This window comes from Asparagus officinalis, chromosome 2 (assembly GCF_001876935.1).
Source record: "Asparagus officinalis chromosome 2, Aspof.V1, whole genome shotgun sequence".
Taxonomy (NCBI): domain Eukaryota; kingdom Viridiplantae; phylum Streptophyta; class Magnoliopsida; order Asparagales; family Asparagaceae; genus Asparagus; species Asparagus officinalis.
This window is the reverse complement of record NC_033795.1, coordinates 4663537-4670450: the sequence shown is the minus strand read 5'-3', so window position 1 is coordinate 4670450 and position 6914 is coordinate 4663537.

Sequence of the window (6914 nt, the reverse complement as noted above, 5' to 3'; positions counted from 1 at the left end):
TATTACATTAAAATATAAAATGATCTAAATATTCTTTTAGATAAATACTCATACCCATTTAATTTAAAAAGAAACCTCTCAACCAGAAAAGACCTTGATCAGATGGTGCTCCCCCCGCCCCTCCTTCCAACTCCCCCCACAACCAAATAACAAAAAGAAAAAAAAGAAAAAAGAAAACGCTTTAATGCCATCTCTTAGGGGGCTTTCCTCTAGTTAAATTTTTACTAAAAACACAAAAATATAAACTTTAAAATGCATGTTTAAGGTAAATGAGTTGTAACCTAATTAACTAGACCTAAACTTTAACAAAATAAATCACGTGTCTTGAATGTGAGTTTTTTGTATTTTTGGGGTTTTAGTGAAAATTTTGTTGTGAGGTAGTTGATTGGAACAAAAAAACGCTTTAAAGATAGTTTACATACAAATTGAAAAAAAAATGATTTATGTAAGGTGGTTTCTATGAAAGGAAACTTTTTTTTTTATGGTTGGTAGATATCTTAGCATTTTTAAGTCACATGATTACCATAAAGATATGTTAGACTTAATGGTGTTACTTAAGAGGGTTTAGGGGCTGTTTGGTTCGTTTTCTTGATATAGGGAAATGCAATTCCATGTAAAGAAATATAAGTTTTGAGTTTTCCAAACTTTTCCAAGAAATAGATTGTTTTGCTTTGGTTCGCACATAAAAAATGGTGAGAAACCAATGTATTTATTTTTCTTATGTTTGGTTCGAATAGAAAAAAAAAAGAAAAACTTTTGTAAACAAAGCAGAGAAGGAAAAAAATCTGACGTGGCAGAGTTTTCATCAGATCAAAAAGCGTCGCGTACTGCTTGCGCGCGCGCGAATTCTTGCGCAAGAGGTCAAAAGATTGCAGAGAGAAGAAGTGGAAAAGAAGCCACCAAAACTGTACAAAGTTTGGAGGCCAAAGTCTAAGACGGCGGCCGAAAAGATCGAAAAATGCGGGTCACTCAAATCCGAAATCTGACGTGGCAGAGTTTTCATCAATTTCACTCGGTTGGGGAAGGAAATCAGAGAGGGAAAAAAATCCGAGCTGGCGGCGATTTCAACAGAGTTTTCCCTCTTCCATCCGAGCGAACCAAAGCGGCACAAAGAAATGGACGAAAACAAAAAAACTAACGTGGAGGGCTAAAAATCTGACGTAGAGGGGTTTTCTGAGTTTTCCACCCCTTATAATAGCGAACCAAACAGCCCCTTAGTGAAAAAGGTTCAACAGAGTTAAGTCAAATGTTCAAAGTTGAGGAGGTCATATGCAACACCCTCAAACTTGCAGGGGATTACACAAATTAAAACAGTTGAGGTGGTTTCTACCAAGGGGTTGTTTGGCTGGCTGAGAAACTAGAAAAGAAAATTAAAACACACGACACACCCATGTGAAAGTGTTTGATTTTCTTTTCTTGTATTTGGTTGAGAGAGGAAAAAAATAGATGTTGTATATGTGAGACTCACCCACTAATAAGATAATAGTGTAATTGGTCCCAAATTTAAAGCAATATATTTCATCCCAAAAAGTCTTGAAATTGAACTTAAAAACATGAAATTAGGTATCACAACCTATTTTCCATGAATAATCTCCCAAACTTACATTTGTAGAAGAGGAACCAAACAGCCCCAAAGGAGGAAGTGCTCAAAACTGATTCCACGTGGTATTTCATGAAAAAGAAATGATAGAGGCACACTCTAAGGCACACCACCAACCACACTCCCTCTCTCTCTACAGTGCAGGGAGCCCCACATGTGATTTTTTTAAAAAAATCACATGTGAGGTCCCCTGCACTGTAGAGAAAGATGGAGTGTGGTTGGTGGTGTGTCTTAGAACGTGCCTGTAGCACTTCTCTTCATGAAAATACATAGGCTAGGAACTCCATATGTGTGGTTACATTGATTCGACACGAGACCTGACATAATCCACACTTGCGTTAATTATTTCTCAATTGATTCTGACCCATATATTAAGTCTTGAAGAGACAGTTGCAACGAGAAAGGGACAAGCCTCGGGAAAATTTTTTTTACGGAGGAGACCATATAGGGGTTAAAGAGGGTTGAAATCTGTGATCTAACATGAATCTTAATATATATATTATTATCGGTCATTAATTTAGATACACATCTACCACTGTTTGTTGCTATATGTATATATATAGCATATACACAATTTGATTAGTTATACTAATAGTTGATAGTTCCCTGTATGTATTCAGATTTATGTTAGATAGAGTGTGCATTAAAAAAATTTCCCGTATGTAAAACCATTGGATAAGTTAAAGATTTGGGAAAATTTGCAAAATAGACCATTTTTATGAAATATATAGCGAAATAGACCACTTTGTAAAATAATTAGCAAAATAGACCTCTTTTGAAAAAAAGATGTCGATTTTAAAAAACAAGACTCAAAAAACATACAGGACTACTAGTCCCGTATGTTTAAAGCCAACTAATCACGGATTAGTGACTCAGAAAACATACGGGACTAGTAGTCCCGTATGTTTTCTTAGTAGAAAAGTTCACTAATCCGTGATTAAAACATACGGGACTACTAGTCCCGTATGTTTTCTGAGCTGTTTTGCAAAATAGATCTCTTTTTGGCCTGTTGGCCAAAAAGAGGTCTATTTTGCTAATTATTTAGCAAAACGGTCTATTTTGCTAAATAATTAGTAAAAACGGTCTATTTTACAATTTTTCCCTAAAGAATTTTTTTCATTGTATCGAAACTTCAAAATCTTGAGTTGACGGATATAATTTTATATTCTCGTATCCCCATGTCTCGTAAGAAGCTGTTTGGACGTTTTTTTTAGGACAAATTTTGAAAAACGACCGTTTTTCAAAATTAATAAGCAAAATCGCCCGTTACACAAAAAAAATCAGCAAAATCGACCATTTTTAATGAAAATGATCGTTTTTTGCAGTTTTCAAACTGCACGGGACTAGTAGTCTCGTGCAGCTCTCCCAAACCCAACCCGATGCTTCTCCCCTCACCTTCATCACATCTCCTCCGACCCCTCCTCTCCCCCCTCATCAACTCCCTCGACCCCTGACCTTCAAACCCGCAGCCTCTCCGAGCACTTCCTCCCTGCCTCAGCATCCCTCTAGCGCAGCTGTTGGTCCCACCGGGACCGGGCCCCTCCATCTACTCTCTTCCTCGGCATCTGCAGGCAGCGGCGACAGCCGCCTCCCTCTAACTCCTCGTCCTCCTCTCCCCCTACCAGCTCCCAACCATGTCGGCGTGTCGCCGCAGAAGGCCTCCTATCTCCGGGCTGACCGTGCCACCTCAATTCCACTCCGCGTGGCTCGCTGACCTTCCCTCCTCTCCATGGACGAGCCTCCCTTCTCTCTGCCCTCGACCGTCGTCAATGGGCACGGCGCGGTGTCTGTCAACATGTTCCTCCAATCTCTCTCGCTTCACGTACGGCCCCGATGTCGCTCCTCTACCGGGGATCTAGGGTCAGGAAGGGTGTTCAGAATGCTCTAACGGCGAGCAGGTTCCCAAACCCCAGGTGGAGGAGCTCTGGCCAAGAGGGGGACCCGTAACGGCTCTGTCGGCGTGGTAACATGGGAGGCTCCTCGAGTCCAGAGGCTTGTCCGCCGTTCTGCGTCTCGTTCCGCCTCAGGCGTGATCTTCAAGGCGCATCGAGGAAGAGCATGGTGGTTGTGCTGGGGGAGGGAGAGAGGAGGAGAGAGATCCAGAGGAGGATCGAGTAGTGGATCTTGAGGGCGGAGAGGAGATGTGATGAATGGGGGATCAAGGCAGGTTGGGAGAACTGCACGGATCAAGGCAGGGAGGAGATGTGATGAAGGTGGGGGGAGAAGCATCAGGTGGTGGTGTTTGGGAGAACTGCACGGGACTACTAGTCCCGTGCAGTTTGAAAACTGCAAAAACAACCATTTTTATTGAAAATGGTCGATTTTGCTGATTTTTTTGTGTAATGGGTGATTTTGCTTATTAATTTTAAAAAACGGTCGTTTTTCAAAATTTGTCCTTTTTTTATACAAAGTTGAGTGTTTATGTAACAAGTTGGAAAAATAACGTGCATTCACCTCAACGCTTACATGACACTAACTTTCCACCTCAATTACTCCAATTTTGTAGGAATTAGATTTAAAATGCATCATATATAATGCAACAAACGCCCTCTTAAGTATATTTTTGATATGTGGATGGAGAAAAATATTATATATATATATATATATATATATAAAATAAAAATCTCATTAGCCTAATATGTGGAGAAAAATATTATATATATATATATATATATATATAAAATAAAAATCTCATTAGCCTAAAAACTAAAAACCTCATTCATCCATTGGATCTAGATGAATCCAATAGCTAGAAGTCAGTCAAACAGTCAATAGAACATGTATTAATTACATGCATTAATTACCTCAATGAACACAAATCTGGATTCACTGCAGTCTGCAGTGAATCTGGATTCACTACAGTGAAAAACGTGTTCGTTTAGGTAATGAATCTGGATTCACTGCAGTGAAAAACGTGTTCGTTGGGGTAATGAATCTGGATTCACTGCAGTGAAGGACGTGTTCGTTGAGGTAATGAATCGTTCACGGTAGTGAATCTGGATTCACTGCGTTGATGTAATTAATGCATGTGTTTAATGAGGTAATTAATGCATATGCCTGTTAACTGTTTGACTGAATCCTAGACATTGGATGAAGGAGGTTTTTAGTTTTTAGGCTAAGAATGTTTTTATTAGAACCTCTCCCTATATATATATATTATTACACATAGGTCCCTAGAGCAAAACTTTTTTGGTCTTTTATCCTCAAAAGGAGAGAAAATTGTTTTAGGACAAATAAACCTTCTCATGGTAAAATAAAAAAATCAGAAAGGTAAAAAAAGCACTTGGGGAGTTTATCTACAATGATAGAACTCAAGGAGGTTTATCAATAAGAGTTCTGCTCACCATTCTCCTCGACGTCCTCGTATTGAAAAATGTTTTTTTAGTTGGCTGTTGGCTGCTCGTTGGAATCCATCGCACTTGCTCATTCCAATTAGGGGTTGTTTGGTTGGTTTCCTAAAAACTAAAAAAAGGAAATCGGTACAAGGAAATCATTAAAATAATATTTTTATTCATTTCTATCCCTAAAACTCACCCACAACATCTAATAAAATATTATTTTTATCCTCCAACTCATCTCATTTCATCTCCTTTCTTACCTTTAAAAATAAACCAAACATAAGAAATGTGTCACATCATCCAACTCATCACATCTCTTCTTACCTTTAAAAATAAACCAAACATAAGAAATGTGTCACATCATCCAACTCATCACATCTCATTTTTAAAAATCACACACATCATCCAATAATATTGTGCCAACTCATCGCATCTCATTAAACCTTCATTTCCATCCATTTCCTCAAAAAAAAACAAGAAATTGATTTCCTTAGGGCTTGTTTGGATTGAGGGGAATGAGGGTGAATGGAAGTTAGGGGAACCATTCACCTCCATTCACCTTGTTTGGGAACACTTAGGAGGTGAAGTTAATTCACCTCCATTCACCTTGGTTCACCCCCTAATAGTATAAAAATTGTTACCCCCCAAATTGGGGTGTAACCAAGGAGAAGGGAATTCACTTTCCTTCCCTTCCCTTCCCTTCACTCAGTTTCCCTTAACTTCCCTTCACCCCCTACGAATCCAAACAGGCCCTTAAGTATGTGTCACATCATCCAATAATATACCTCCAACTCATCTCATCTCATCTATTTTCTTATTTTTAAAAATGAACCAAACACAAACAACCTCAAAACATCATCCAATAATATACCTCTAATTCATTTCCTTATTTTATTAACCAACCAAACAACCTCAAAACAAGTTTTTTTAAAAAATCACTCACATCATCCAATAATAAGGTGACAACTCATCTCATCTCATCTCCTATTCTATAATTTCCTTCTTTTTTAACCCAAACAAACAACCTCAAAACAATTATTATAGGAAATAGGTTTCCTATTCTTTAATTTCCAAGTTTTTTTTTTCGAAACGAACGGATCCTTAACGTAAACCCAGGGGTCCTTTTAACGTAATTATGTCATATTTCTATTGAGTTCAGAATTATGAGCGATAATATATTAAATATATTTGAAACTAGAGCGCTACTACAGAAACCTAAAATATGGGATCAATGGAAGGGACAGATGAGTGTTCGCGGGAAAAATCGTTGCTTTCTTCTTCATTGATTCCATTGTTTTCTTTTACAACAGTTTATCGGTTACAAAAGATCCGATCTTTTTATAAGATCCGGTTACAATGAAAGTCAAAATAAAAATAAAGAAAGATTACAACTTTGTTTCCTTATTTGACGAACGAATCGCGAGCTCCTGTTTTGCGGTCGCTCGCTTGGTGGGTTCTTTGCCTGCGCCGGGGTTGTTTGCCGTGGACCACCGCGAGATCTAGATCCGGTCGGATCTACGCAGTACGACGGGTATTATTTTACCAAGGAAATAATAGCCGGGGAGGATTGTTTCACCAAGGAAACAATCGTCCAAGTCTCGGGATCTAAGACCAAGCCTAGATCCGGAGTTCGTACGCGTAGATCTGAGATCTGATCCTCTCGAACACCTGCCTTATTTGACGTTGATGATCGCCGAGCACCAGATCTGGATGTGCAAGTCCTCGAAGTCCCAAAGTTTCAATCTTTTTTAAGTTCCGAGTCTCCAATCCAGCAGGGCTTCGCCTCTCTCCAAAATTTCCAACCCTTCAAAATGAACAACCCCCTCTCCTATTTATAGCCAAGCGTCACTGTGCCCGTGTGCACGTGTGGCCGACACCCTAGGTGGCCGGCCACCTCAAGGTGGCTCGGCTCATGCCGAGCCACCCTGAGGTGGCTCGGCCACCCCAAGGGGTGGCTCGGCCTTGGCGGAGCCACC